Genomic DNA, 12,424 nt, shown 5'->3' on the forward strand with positions numbered 1-12,424 from the left:
AACCTATCCCTAAACCTAATGCTAACCCTAACACGAACCCTAACCCTAAGCCTAACCCTAACGCTAATGATTATTCTAACCCTAACCCTAACACTAACCCTAACACTAACGCTAACCCAAACCCTAAACCTAAACCTAACCCTGACCCTAACCCTACACTAAACCTAACCCTAAACCTAACCCTAACCCTAAACCTAACCCTAAACCTAACCCCAACCCTAACCCTAACCCTAACCCTAGTCCTAACCCTAACCCTAAACTTAACCCTAAACCTATCCCTAACACTAACCCTAACCCTAACCCTAACCTATCGGTAACACTAAACCTAACCGTATCCCTAAAAGTAACCCAAAATCTTTCTCTAAAACTAACCCTAACACTAACTCTAACCATAACCCTAATGCTAACCCTAAACCAAACCCTAACTTTAAGCTAACCCTAACCATAATGCTAATGATTACCCTAACCCTACCCTAACCCTAATGCTAACCCTAAAATTAACCCTAACCCTAAACATACCCCTAACGCTAATGATTATCCTAAACTTAACCCTAACTCAGACCCTAAACCTAACGCTAATCCTACCCCTAACACTAAACCTAACCCTGACCCTTACCCTAACCCTAACCCTAAAACTGACACTGACCCTAACCCTAAACCTAACCTGAACCCTAACCATAACACTAAACCTAAACCACACACTAACCCTAACCCTAACGCTGAACCCTGAACCCTGAAACCCACCCTAACCCTAACCCTAAACCTAACCCTAACCCTAACCTTAACCCTAACCCTAACACTAACCCTAACCCTAACACTAAAGCTAACCCTGACCCTTACCCTAACCCTAACCCTAAACGTGACCCTGACCCTAACCCTAAACCTAACCTGAACCCTAACCATAACACTAAACCTAAACGAACCACTAACCCTAACCCTAACGCTGAACCCTGAACCGTGAAACCCACCCTAACCCTAACCCTAATCTTAACCCTAACCCTATCCCTAACACTAAACTTAACCCTAACCCTAACCGTAACCCTAACGCTAAACTAACCCTAACAATAACACTAACCCTAACCCTAAACCTAACCCTAACCCTAACACTAACATTATCCTAAAGTAATATTAAACCTAACACTATCCCTAAGCCGAAAACTAAACCTAAACCTAACCATAATCCTAACCCTAATCCTAACCCTAACAGTAACCCTAACATTAACACTAACACTAACCATAACCCTACCCCTAACCCTAACCCTAACCCTGAATCCCTAACGCTAACCCTAACTCTAATGATTATCCTAACCTTAACCCTAACCCTAACCCATAACCATAACACTAAACTAATCCTAACCCTAACCCTAATCCTAACCCTACCCTAACCCTAATGCTAACCCTAAGGCTAACCCTAACCCTAAACCTAACCCTAACCCTAACACTAACCCTAACACTAACACTAACACTAACCATAACCCTGATGCTAACCCTAACCCAAACCCTAACACTAAAGCTATCCCAGACCCTAACCCTAACGCTAATGATTATCCTAACCCTAACCCTAACCCTATCCCTAACCATAACCCTAAACTAACCCTAACCCTAACACTAACCCTAACCTACCCCTAACACTAACCCTAAACCTAACCCTGGACCCTGAAACCTGAACCCCAACCTAACCCTAAACCTAACCCTAACCCTAACCTTAACCCTAACCCTATCCCTAACACTAACCCTAACCCTAACCCTAACGCTAACCCTAACGCTGAACCTTGTACCCTGAACCCCACCCTAACCCTAACACTTATCTTAACCCTAACCCTATCCCTAACACTAACCCTAACCCTAACCCTAACCCTAACCCTAACCATAATACTAAACCTAACCCTATACTAAACCTAACCCTGAACATTTTGCTAACCCAAACCCTAACACTCACCATAAACCTAATGTTACCCTTAACCAAAACCCTAACATTAAGCTAACCCTAACCCTAACTGTAACGCTAATGATTATCCTAACCTATCCCTAACAATAACCCTAACCCTAACACTAACCCTAACCCTAACCTAAAACCTAACCCTGATCATAACCCTATCCCTAACCCTGACCCTAAACCTAACCCTAACCCTAACCTTAACACTAAACCTAACCCTAACCCTAAACCCAACCCTAAACCTATCGCTAACCCTAACCCTAATACTAACACAAACCATAAAATTAATGCTAACCCTAACCCAAACCCTAGCACTAAAGCAAACCCTAAACCTAACCCTAACCCTAAACATGACCCTTACCCTGACCCTAATCCTAACCCAAACCTAACCGTAACACTAAACCTAACCCTATCCCTAAACCTAACCCTAAACCTTGTGCTAAAACTAACCCTAACACTAACACTATCCATAACCCTAATGCTAAACCTAACCCGAACCCTAACATTAAGCTAATCCTAACCCTAACGCTAATGATTACCCTAACTCTAACCCTACTCTAACCCTAATGCTAACCCTAACACTAACCCTAACCCTAAGCCTAACCTAACCCTAATGATTATCCTAACCCTAACCCTAACACTAACCCTAACACTAACACTAACCCTAACCCTAAACCGAAACCTAACCCTGACCCTAACCCTACACTAAACCTAACACTAACCGTAACCCTAACCCTAACCTAAACCTAACCCCAACCTTAACCCTAACCCTAACGTTAGCCCTAACTCTAACCCTAACCCTAACCCTAAACCTAACCATAACCGTAACCCTAACTCTAAACCTAAACTAACCCTAATCCTAACACTAACCCTAACCCTAATCCTAAGCCTAACCCTAACCTTAAACCTAAACGTAACCCTAACCCTAACCCTAACCCTGAACCCTAAACCTAAACCTAACCCTAACACTGTCCCTAACCCTAACCTTAACCCTAATCCTAACCGTAACACTAAACCTAACCGTATGCCTAAACCTAACCCTAACCCTAACATTAACCCTAACGCTAAGCCTAACCATAACACTAAACATAACCGTATCCCTAAACCTAAACCTAAACCTAACCCTAACCCTAACACTAACACTAACACTAACCATAAACCTAACCCTAACCCTAACCCTAACCCTAAACCTAAACCTAACCTAAACCTAACCCTATTCCTAACCCTAATGATAACACTAACCATAACCTTAATGCTAACCTAACACAAACCCTAGCACTAAAGCAAACCCTAAACCTAACCATAACCCTAAACATGACCCTTACCCTGACCCTAACCCTAACCCTAACCCTAACTGTAACACTAAACATAACCCTATCCCTAAACCTAACCCTAAACCTTGTGCTAAAACTAACTCTAACACTAACACTATCCATAACCATAATGCTAAACCTAACCCAAACCCTAACATTAAGCTAACCCTAACCCTAACGCTAATGATTACCCTTACCCTAAACATATCCTTAACCCTAATGCTAACCCTAACACTAACCCTAACCCTAAGCCTAACCCTAACGCTAATGATTATTCTAACCCTAACCCTAACACTAACCCTAACACTAACGCTAACCCAAACCCTAAACCTAAACCTAACCCTGACCTTAACCCTACACTAAACCTAACCCTAAACCTAACCCTAACCCTAACCCTAAACCTAACCCCAACCCTAACCCTAACCCTAGTCCTAACCCTAACCCTAAACTTAACCCTAAACCTATCCCTAACACTAACCCTAACCCTAACCCTAAGCTATCGGTAACACTAAACCTAACCTTATCCCTAAAATAACCCAAAATCTTTCTCTAAAACTAACCCTAACACTAACTCTAACCATAACCCTAATGCTAACCCTAAACCAAACCCTAACTTTAAGCTAACCCTAACCCTAACGCTAATGATTACCCTAACCCTAACCCTACCCTAACCCTAATGCTAACCCTAAAATTAACGCTAACCCTAAACCTAACCCTAACGCTAATGATTATCCTAAACTTAACCCTAATTCAAACCCTAAATCTAACGCTAATCCTACCCCTAACACTAAACCTAACCCTGACCCTTACCCTAACCCTAACCCTAAACCTGACACTGACCCTAACCCTAAACCTAACCTGAACCCTAACCATAACACTAAACCTAAACCACACACTAACCCTAACCCTAACGCTGAACCCTGAACCCTGAAACCCACCCTAACCCTAACCCTAAACCTAAGGCTAACCCTAACCTTAACCCTAAACCTAACCCTGACACTTACCCTAACCCTAACCCTAAACCTGACCCTGACCCTAACCCTAAACCTAACCTGAACCCTAACCATAACACTAAACCTAAACCAAACACTAACCCTAACCCTAACGCTGAACCATGAACCCTGAAACCCACCCTAACCCTAACCCTAAACCTAACCCTAACCCTAACCCTATCCCTAACCCTAACCCTAACGCTGAAAATTGAACCCTGAACCCCACCCTAACCTTAACCCTAATCTTAACCCTAACCCTATCCGTAACACTAACCCTAAACCTAACCATAACACTAAACCTAACCCTATACCTAAACCTAACCCTGAACATTTCGCTAACCCTAACCCTAACCCTAACACTAACCATAACCCGAATGCTAACCCTAACCCAAACCCTAACACTAAAGCTAACCCCAACCCTAACGCTAATGATTACCCTAACCCTAACCCTACCCTAACCCTAATGCTAACCCTAAGACTAACACTAACACTAAACCTAACCCTAACGCTAACCCTAACCCTAACGCTAACCCTGACACTAACCCTAACGTTAACCCTAACCGTAACCCTAATCCTAACCCTAACCCTAACACTAACCATAACCCTAATGCTAACCCCAACCCAAACCCTAACACTAAAGCTAACCCTAACACTAACCCTAACGCTAATGATTATCCAAAGCATAACCCTAACCCTAACCCTAACCCTAAACTAACCCTAACAATAACACTAACCCTAACCCTAAACCTAACACTAACCTTAACCCTAACCCTAACACTAACCCTAACCCTAACAGTAACATTAAACCTAACCCTATCCCTAAGACTAAACCTAAACCTAAACCTAACCATAATCCTAACCCTAATCCTAACCCTAACAATAACCCTAACATTAACACTAACACTAACCATAACCCTAATTCTAACCCTAACCCAAACCCTAACACTAAAGCTGTCCCTAACGCAAACTCTAATGCTAATGATTATCCTAACCTTAACCCTAACCCTAACAATAACCCTAAACTAACCGTAACCCTAACACTAATCCTAACCCTAAACCTTACCCTAACCCTAACACTTCCCCTAACCTACCCCTAACCCTAACCCTAACCCTAACCCTGAACCCTGAACCCCAACCTAACCCTATCCCTAAACCTAACACTAACACTATCCATAACCCTGATCGTAAAACTAGCCCAAACCCTAACATTAAGCTAACCCTTACCCTAACGCTAACCCTAACCTAACCTTAACCCTAACCCTAACCCTAACCCTAACCCTAACCCTAACGCTAATCCTAACCCTAACCTAACCTAACCCTAACCCTAACGCCTAACCCTAACGCTAACCTAGACTTAATCCTAACCCTAACCCTAAGCCTAACCCTAACCCTAACCTAACATCACTAACCTAAACCTAACCCTAAACCTAACCCTAACCCTAACCTAAACTAACCCTAACCTAACCTAACCCTAACCCTAACCCTAACCCTAACCCTAAACCTAACCATAACCGTAACCCTAAATTTAAACCTAAACTAACCCTAACCCTAACCCTAACCCTAACCCTAAACCTAACCCTAACCCTAACGCTAAACCTAACCCTAATCCTAAGCCTAACAATAACGCTAAACCTAAACCTTACGTTAAACCTAACCCTACCCCTAACCCTAACACTAATCCTAACCCTAAACATAACCCTAACATTAACCCAAACCCTAACCCTAACACTAACACTAACGCTAAAAACTAACCCTAAACCTAACATTAACCCTAACCCTAACCCTGAACCCTAACCCTAACCCTACTGTAACCCTATCCCTAACCCTAACCGTAAACCCTGAACCCTGAAACCCAACCCTAACCCTAAACCTAACCCTAAGCCTAACCCTGTCAGTAATCCTAACCCTAACCCTAAACCTAACACTAACCCTAACATTAACCCTAACTCTAACCCTAAATATAACACTAAACATAACCGTATCCCTAAACTTAACTCTAAACCTAACCCCAACCCTAACACTAACACTAACACTAACCATAACCTTAATGCTAACCCTAACCCAAACCCTAAAACTAAATCTAACCCTAACCATAACCCTAACGCTAATGATTATCCTAACCCTAACCCTAACCCTAACCCTAAACCTAACCCTAAACCTAACCTAAACCTAACCCTAACCCTATCCCTAATCCTAACCTAATCATAACCCTAAAACTAACCCTAACCCTAAACCTAACCCTAACCCTAACCATAACCCTAAATCTAACCCTAACCCTGAACCCTGAACCCTAAACCCCACCCTTACCCTAACCCTAAACCTAGCCCTAACCCTAACCCTAAACTTAACCCTAAACCTATCCTTAACACTAACCCTAACCCTAACCCTAACCCTAACGGTAACACTAAACCTAACCGTATCCCTAAAAGTAACCCAAAATCTTTCTCTAAAACTAACCCTAACACTAACTCTAACCATAACCCTAATGCTAACCCTAACCCAAACCCTAACACTAAATCTATCCCTAACCCTAACCCTAACGCTAATGATTATCCTAAACGTAACCCTACCCATAACCATAACCCTAAACTAACCCTAACCCTAACCCTAACCCTAACCTACCCCTACACCTAATCCTGACCCTAACCATGAACCCTAAAACCTGAACCCCACTAACCCTAACACTAACACTAACACTATCCATAACCCTAACCCTAACCCTAAACTAACCCTAACCCTAACTGTAACCCTAACACTAACCGTGAAACCAGAAGACAGAACCCCACCCTAACCCTACCCCTTACCCTAACCCTAACCCTAAACCTAACCATAACACTAAACCTAACCCTATCCCTAAACCTAAACCTAAACCTTTCCCTAACCTTAACCATAACACTAACACTAACCATAACACTAATGCTAACCTTAACCCAAACCCAAACACTAAAGCTAACACTAATCCTAACAGTGAACCCTAACCCTAACCCTAACCCTAACCCTTACATTAACACTAACCTTAACACTATCACTAGCACTAACACTATCCATAACCCTAACCCTAACCCTAAGCTAACCCTAACCCTAACCCTAACCCTAACCCTTACATTAACACTAACCTTAACACTATCACTAGCACTAACACTATCCATAACCCTAACCCTAACCCTAAGCTAACCCTAACCCTAACCCTATCTCTAACACTATACCTGAACCCTGAACCCTGAACCCCACCCTAACCCTATCCCTAACAATAACCAGAACACTAATGCTAACCCCAACACAAACTCTAACACTAAAGCTAAACCTAACCCTAACCCTAACGCTAATGATTATCCTAAGCATAACCCTAACCCTAACCCTAACCCTAAACTAACCCTAACATTAACACTAACCCTAACCCTAAACCTAACCCTAACCCTAACCCTAACCTTAATCCTAAAGTAATATTAAACCTAACACTATCCCTAAGCCGAAACCTAAACCTAAACCTAACCATAATCCTAACCCTAATCCTAACCCTAACAATAACCATAACATTAACACTAACACTAACCATAACCCTAACCCTAACCCTAACTCTGAATCCCTAACGCTAACCCTAACTCTAATGATTATCCTAACCTTAACCCTAACCCTAACCCATAACCATAACCCTAATCTAACCCTAACCCTAACCCTACCTAACCCTAATGCTAACCCTAAGGCTAACCCTAACCCTAAACCTAACCCTAACCCTAACCCTAACACTAACCCTAACACTAACACTAACCATAACCCTTATGCTAACCCTAACTCAAACCCTAACACTAAAGCTATCCCAGACCCTAAACCTAACGCTAATTATTATCCTAACCGTAACCCTAACCCTAACCCTAACCATAACCCTAAACTAACCCTAACCCTAACACTAACCCTAACCAACCCCTAACACTAACCCTAAACCTAACCCAGGACCCTGAAACCTGAACCCCAAACTAACCCTAATCCTAAGCCTAACAATAACCCTAAACCTAAACCTAACGTTAAACCTAACCCTAACCCTAACCCTTAACACTAAACCCTGAACCCCACCCTAACCCTAACCCTAACCCTAACATTAACACTAACCCTAACACTATCACTAACACTAACACTAACACTAACACTATCCATAACCATAACCCTAACCCTAACCCTAACTCTAACACTTACCCTGAACCCTGAACGCTGAACCCCACCCTAACCCTAAACATTACACTAACCCTAACCCTAACCCTAACTCTAACCATATAACTTACCATTACCCTAAACCCTGAACTCTAACCCTAACGCTAACCCTAAACCTAATGTTAAGTCTAACCCTAACCCTAACCCTAACACAAACCCTAACACTAACCCTAACCCTAACAGTAACACTAAACCTAACCCTATACCTAAACCTAACCCTAACCCTAAAGTTAACCCTAACCCTAATCCTAACCCTACGTTAACCCTAACCCTAACCCTAACCGTAACGCTAAACCTAACCCTATACCTAAACTTAACCCTAACCCTAAAGTTAACCCTAACCCTAATCCTAACCCTAACCCTAACCATAACCTTAACCCTAACCCTAACACTAACACTAACCATAACCCTAATGCTAACCCTAACCCAAACCCTAACACTAAAGCTAACACTAACCCTAACCCTAACGCTAATGATTATTCTAAGCATAACCCTAACCCTAACACAAAACTAACCCTAAACCTAACAATAACCCAATCCTAAACCTAACCCTAAACCTAACCCTAACCACAACCCTAACACTAACCCTAACACTAACTGTAATTTAAACCTAACCCTATCCCTAAACCTAAAATTAAACCTAAACCTAACCATAACCCTAACCCTAACCCTAACACTAACCCTAACATTAACACTAACACTAACCATAACCCTAACGCTAACCCTAAACCAAACCGTAACACTAAACCTATCCCTAATCCTAACCCTAATGCTATTGATTATCCTAACCGTAACCCTAACCCTAACTCTAACCATAATCCTAAACTAACCCTAACCTTACCCTAACCCTAACCTGCCACTAACCCTAACCCTAACCCTAACACTAACCTTGACACTAACCATAAAACTAACCCTAACCCTAAACCTAACCCTAACCCTAACCCTAACCCCAACACTAACCCTAACCCTAACGCTAACCCTCACCCTAACCCTAAACCTAACCCTGACACTAACACTACACCTAACCCTAACCCTAAACCTAACCCTAAACCTAAACCTAACAGTAACACTAAAACTAAACCTAACCCTAACCCTAACTCTAGCCCTAACTGTAATCCTAACCCTATCCCTAACCTTAGCCCTAGCCCTAACCCTAACCCTAACCCTAACCCTAACCCTAACAGTAAACCTAACAGTAACACCAAACATACCCTATCCCTAAACCAAGCCCTAACCATATGGCTATCATGAATCCTAACACTAACACTAACCATAACCCTAATGCTAACCCTAACCTAAACCCTCACACTAAAGCTAACCCTAACCCTAACCCTAACCCTAACCAAAACCTTACACTAAATCTAAACCTAACATTAACCCTAACTCTAAAGATTATCCTCACCTGAACCCTGACTCTAACCCTAATCCTAACGTTAACCCTAACCCTTACCCTAACCCTAACCCTAACCCTAAACTTAAACCTAACCTTATCCGTAACACTAACCCTAACCCTAACCGTAACCCTAAACATTTCGCTAAACCTAACCCTAACCCAAACACTAACCGTAACCCTAATGCTAACCCTAACCCAAACCCTAACACTAAAGCTAACCCTAACCCTTACCCTAACCCTATACCTAATACTAACCCTAACCCTAACCCTAACTCTGACCCTAACACTAAACCTGACCCTATGCCTAAACCTAAACCTAAACCTTTCCCTAACCCTAACCGTAACACTAACACTAACCATAACCCTAATGCTAACCCTAATCCAAACACTAACACTAAAGCTAACCCTAAACCTAAAGCTGATTATTATCCTAACCTATCCCTACCCTAACCCTAATGATAACCCTAACACTAACCATAACACTGAACCCTAATCCTAACCCTAACCCTAACCCTTAACCCTGAACCCTGAACCCTGAAACCTGAACCTTAACCTTAAGCCTAACGGAAACACTAAACCTAACCCTATCCCTAAACCAAACCCAAAACCTATGGCTAACCCTAACCCTAACACTAACACTAACCATAAACCTAATGCTAACCTTAAACAAAACCCTAGCACTAATGCTAACCCGAACCCTAACCCTAACGCTAATGATTATCCTAACCTAACCCTAACAATAACCCTAACATTAATGCTAACCCTAACCCTAACCTTAAACCTAACCCTGATCATAACCCTATCCCTAACCCTAGCCCTAAACCTAACCCTAACCCTAACACTAAACCTAACCCTAACCCTAACCCTAACCCTAACGTTAACTCTAACCCTAAACCTAACCCTAACCCTAACCCTAACACTAACCATAACACTAAACCTAACAGAATCCCTAAACCTAACCCTAAACCTAACCCTAACCCTAACACTAACACTAACCGTAACACTAAACCTAACCAAATCCCTAAACCTAACCCTAACCCTAACCCTAACCCTAACCAAACCCTAACAATAAAACTAACCCTAAACCTAACCCTAACCCTATCCCTAACCCTAACACTAACACTAACCCTAACCTTAACACTATCACTAACACTAACAGTAAGACTATACATAACCCTAACCCTAACCCTAAGCTAACCCTAACCTTACCCTAACCCTAACCCTAACTGTATCCCTGACACTAACCCTAAACCTAACCCTAAACCTAACCCTAACCGTAACACTAAACCTAACCCTATCCCTAAACCTAACCCTAAACCTTTCGCTAACCATAACCCTAACGCTAACCCTGACTCCAACCCTAACACTAAAGCTAACCCTAACACTAACACTAATGCTAATGATTATCCTAACCCTAACCCTAATCCTAACTGTAACACTAGACGTAACCCTATCCCTAAACCTACCCCTAAACCTAAACCTAACACTAACCCTAGCCCTAACCCTAACACTAACCCTAACACTAACACTTACACTAAACTTAACCCTAATGCTAACCCTAACCCAAACCCTAACATTAAGGTAACCCTAACCCTAACACTAAATCTAACACTGATCCTAACCCTAACCCTAACCCTAAACCTGACACTGACACTAACACTAAACCTAATCCTAACCCTAACAGTAACACTAAACCTAAACCAAACCCTAAACCTAACCCTAACCCTTAACCCTGACCCAGGACCCCACCCTAACGTTAACCCTAACCCTAAATTTAACCCTACCCCTATCACTAACATTAACCCTAACCCTAACCATAACCATAACCATAACACTAAACCTAACCCTATCCCTAAACCTAACCCTAAACTTTAAGCTAACCCTTACCATAACACTAATACTAACCATAACCCTAATGCTACTCCTAACCCAAACCCTAACCCTTACCCTAACCCTAATCCTAACCGTAACCCTAACCCAAACCGTAACCCTAACCCTAACTCTAACCCTAACCCTAACGATAACCCTAAACCTAAACGTAAACCTAATGTTAACACTAAACCTAACCCTAATCCTAACCCTAACCCTAACACTAACCCTAACCCTAACCGTAACACTAAACATTTCGCTAAACCTAACCCTAACCCAAACACTGTTACCCTAATGCTAACCCTAACCCAAACCCTAACACTAAAGCTAACCCTAACCCTTACCCTAACCCTATCCCTAATAGTAACCCTAACCCTTACACTAACCCTAATCCTAACTGTAACACTAGAGGTAACCCTATCCCTAAACCTACCTCTAAACCTGAACCTAACACTAACCCTAACCCTAACCCTAACACTAACCCTAACACTAACACTTACACTAAACTTAACCCTAATGCTAACCCTAACCCAAACACTAACATTAAGGTAACCCTAACCCTAACACTAAACCTAACCCTGCTCCTAACCCTAACACTAACCCTAAACCTGACACTGACCCTAACCCTAAACCTAATCCTAACCCTAACAGTAACACTAAACCTATACCAAACACTAACCCTAACCCTAACCCTGAACCCTGATCCATGACCCCA

This window comes from Mesocricetus auratus, unplaced genomic scaffold (genome assembly GCF_017639785.1).
Source record: "Mesocricetus auratus isolate SY011 unplaced genomic scaffold, BCM_Maur_2.0 Super-Scaffold_4256, whole genome shotgun sequence".
In the NCBI taxonomy this organism is placed as follows: domain Eukaryota; kingdom Metazoa; phylum Chordata; class Mammalia; order Rodentia; family Cricetidae; genus Mesocricetus; species Mesocricetus auratus.